Source organism: Acyrthosiphon pisum, chromosome A1 (assembly GCF_005508785.2).
Source record: "Acyrthosiphon pisum isolate AL4f chromosome A1, pea_aphid_22Mar2018_4r6ur, whole genome shotgun sequence".
NCBI classification, from domain to species: domain Eukaryota; kingdom Metazoa; phylum Arthropoda; class Insecta; order Hemiptera; family Aphididae; genus Acyrthosiphon; species Acyrthosiphon pisum.
The window spans coordinates 134880879-134885155 of record NC_042494.1 but is presented as its reverse complement, the minus strand read 5'-3'; positions in this window follow the sequence as shown (position 1 = coordinate 134885155).

Genomic DNA, 4277 nt, shown 5'->3' with positions numbered 1-4277 from the left:
TTAGCGGTTACTGCTGCCCTCGGCTAGCACATTTTTCACCTATAAGTTATATATTATATATATATATATAACGATATGAGTTGAAGTTGGTGTAATCTAATTTTAACCCCAAACAGGGGGATTGTTTTGTAAAAATGTATACCTAAAATTATAATTATAAATTATGGCTATGCTACTGTAATAATGTATAATAAATAAATTGTATAATATGTAAATAATTTTATATGTAAATAATTGTATATGTACCTAAATTAATTTGAATAAAATTGTGTGTTATATCATATTATATTATTTGGTTTTTATTTGATAATATTATTAATATATATGTCAACACGCTATTGTGTAAAATTAATTAATGGGGTTTGTGGAAATTTTATGTATTTTGTTCAGGTATACTGACGGTTTTTTTTTAACCAGTGTAAAATCTCACGAGAAAGTTTGTCTTAAATTATCAAGCTTTTTGACTAAGGAAAAAAAAATTTTACTAACAGGATATCTACACCGAAAAAAACTAAAAACACTGCGATATCATGGAAAGAATGATATGTGTAATATTAATTGATCTCCGTGGGTTTGCATTTCTCCGAATTGCTTGATAAATTTATATTTTTATCTAGTTTGTTCTATTTTAGAATACATGGCTGGGCAATGGGCATTAATGAGTTAAAAATTTAAAGTTAAGTTTAAAAGTTAACTTACTTTTAACTTCTTAACTTAACTAGTTACTTTTGCTTTTCACTTACTTAACTGTTAACTTACTACATTTTTTTTTTTTAATTAACGTGAAATTAACGAATTAAGTGCATGTTCCATTTGTTTTCATACCTTTGTGGGATAGACTCATAAACACTATTAAACATATCTGATTAATAATCTCATAAATACTTTCTCAATCATTTTTAATACACTGTATCGAACCATATAATTAATTTAACTTCATTTTAGAAAACTTCTATTACCTAATTAGTAATAACAAAAAAACCTAACGAGAAAACGATATATGAAAAACCATGAATATAATAAACACTCAAAAAAAAACATACATGTTATATATTTTTATCTACATAATATCTTTAAATCAAGTAAGAAACTTACTTCAGCTATTTACTGATTTCAATTCAATAACATTCTCTGTAATCTTCTATTGCATTTTCAAATGTTGGTTACGAAAAGAAAAATTTGTATGAATTTCTAACTGTACATTAGTTTGCATATTTTTGTGATTTTTGTGAATATTGTCAGAGTTCTAACTTCAGACAATCATAAACAATTTAGATTTATGATCAACTCTATTTTTTTAGTTACACTATTAACAACTTGTGTGGAATATTGTATATTTGTATTATATTTCAAGATTTTTGTCAAGTAAAAAATTATTTATCAGCAATAATTGAATAAAAAAATGAATTATCGAAAATGTCTCATGAGTTTAAATAGCATAGTTTTATAATTTATTCATTAAGCTTAACTAATAATTATTAGTATTATAAGTTAACTATTTATGTATACATATATATATATATATATATATATTATATTGATAAACTAAAAATAAATATATTTAGATGATCATGATCTCGTATCTTTTGGTGATATCGCCAATCCTGCGTACAGTCCTTTCAGTCAACTGACTTTAAATAACGGGCAACCTTATGTATTTCCTTGACACCAGTCACCAGCTTAAATGGCTATTATTATATCAACAAACTTCTCAAAACCTACGAGCACATAAAATGTATATTCGTACAATGAACTTAATTTTAAAGTTATAATTAATATTAATCTATTTCAAAACTAAGCCACTCGTGAACGAACTACTACGTTGAATAATGGAATTTATGTACAATTATTAATCATATTTTAATATTTAGGATAATATAATATTGTAAGTAATTTCGTTAACATTGTGATAATCTATTAGCCACTATCCGATAAGATCGGAATACAACAGTTAATTATATAGGTAATATGAAAATGTAATATTTATTTGGTGTAGATTTATTAATTGATTTTTCTTAAAAATCTAAAAGGAGGCAGGTAAAAACAAACTATTCGCTTGACAATACACTTTATATTATAATGAAAGCTGAAAGGTACGGAATAAAAAATTAAGAAACAAGCAAGGAAATAAAATAAAATGTCAGTTCAAAGTGACCGCGTGACAATAGAATAACAACGTCTCTTCGCGAGTGCAGCAGTTGTCGCGTTGTTGTGGAGACCCGAAACTGAGTTAAATTGCAAGTGAAACCGTATAAACGTTGTACTTTATATATTGGTCAAGTGTGTTTAATATGTGCAACCATCACGTGGTTTTGGCGACTTGTGCGTTTCTCCGACGCATATACGCGAGATGGAAACTTACTGATGCGATCCAAAACATTCAATCCCATACACGAGCGTATAAATTACGCGGGTCACTGGCTTTGAACTTTGAGTCTGTTCCACGAAGTAACGGACCTAGGTTAAATAATTATTACTGTCTTTGCGGTATTTCGTCTAGATTTTTGTAAAACGTTGATACACTATAGGCGAGGTTTTTCCTACAGCGATTTTTTTAAATAAAACAGAGAAGTACGAGTAGGTAAAATGAAAATTCATCGCACGTCGTAAATGGTTTTCATTTTTCTGTGTAATTGCACACGGGAAATTTACGAGTGAAAACTTAAATGTACATAACATGCGTATATATATTATAGAAAATGGTATTTTTTTAAGTCGTTTGAAATAAGCGTTTTTTTTTTTTTTACAAGATAGGTAATTTAGTATAAATCAACAAAATTCATTAGGTTTATGTCATAGAATTAATTAATAAAAAAACATTTATGGTGTAAAAGAATTCGTAAAAAAAAACTACAGTAAAACATTAGGTATATAGGTACTACAGCATATAACGTATTGCATCATTACATTTTAAAAGCGTGTATTTTATAGTATGCGAACCTATTAAATAAAATAATAATACAACAATAATTACATTTGATAATAATTGGTATAAAATATAAATAACCTCATTAAATAATTTATTAGCCTATTTGACATTTTATACTGTTTACCCGCTCACATTTCTCCCCCTCTGACTTAATTAATTACGTTCTACCAAATCTAAACTTTGGTAAAATTACATATTATAACTTTATAGTTCACGCGTTATACCTAATATGTTAAACATAACTTATAACAAATTTATTATTTCAAGATTTATAAGCTTTTCGAAATAGTAAAATAAATTGTATTTAATTTTTACAATTTTATAAAATGTAGGTTAATACAGATTACAATATGTGATACATTTTGTAATCTGCGTTATTTATAATATATAGTTTTTATTATGTTTATAAGAGTCCAGTCCAGGGAGTGTATATCGGTAAAACAGATAAAATAATATCTGTACTTTACGCAAATTCTTAGACTCATAGGCGCAAATCCATTAAAATTTCTGGAGGGACTAACATTTTTAACATCAATGTGGGGGGGAGGCTAATGGTATATTTGAGGGGCTAAGCCCCCCTGTAATTTGCGCCATTAGGTACAAGATATCGAATGGTAACTACTATAATAATATACAAGATACTATAGATACAGCTTACAAGGTACACATAAATGCTGTAAGGTATGTGGGACAATTAATTGTTGTACTTTAATAAATTATTTATGATGACCTCCATATGGACTTTTCTGCTAATAAAAAAAATAGTTTACCTACCTACTTTTATTTATTACAAAACGTAAGAAAATTAATCTCAAAGATAGCAAAAACAAAAAAGTTTAATTAAATTTTAGTTAGAGCATAAATAACCAGTGTAATAACGTGCACAATTTTTCTAGTGTCGCGTATCCCATTATTTTTTGAATTCAAATAGTTATCGCTGTCGAGCCGTTCTGTTATTGTGTCTTACGTGTTAAGTTGTTCATTATTTAAAGCTAATCCAAGAAAAGGATAACAGAGAAGAATAGATTTAAGGGATTTTATGGTCTTAAATGAAATAATGGGAACACATATACATTGTCATTAAGTTTAAATCTCAGTGATTAATCAAGTTTAAAGTGCTGAAAGCTTAATAATATTTATGAAAATAATTAATATCATAATAATATTATATAATATACCTAGGTATTGAATTTATTTTTTTTTTAATAATCTTAACCTAAACAGCAGGGCATATTAGCTTTTCTTATACTAATTCACATAGATATACAAAAGAAATAAAATTGGAAAAATAGGTTAAGAATAAACTATGCCTAACATTTAACAAAAAAAATTCAACTATTTGTATTAA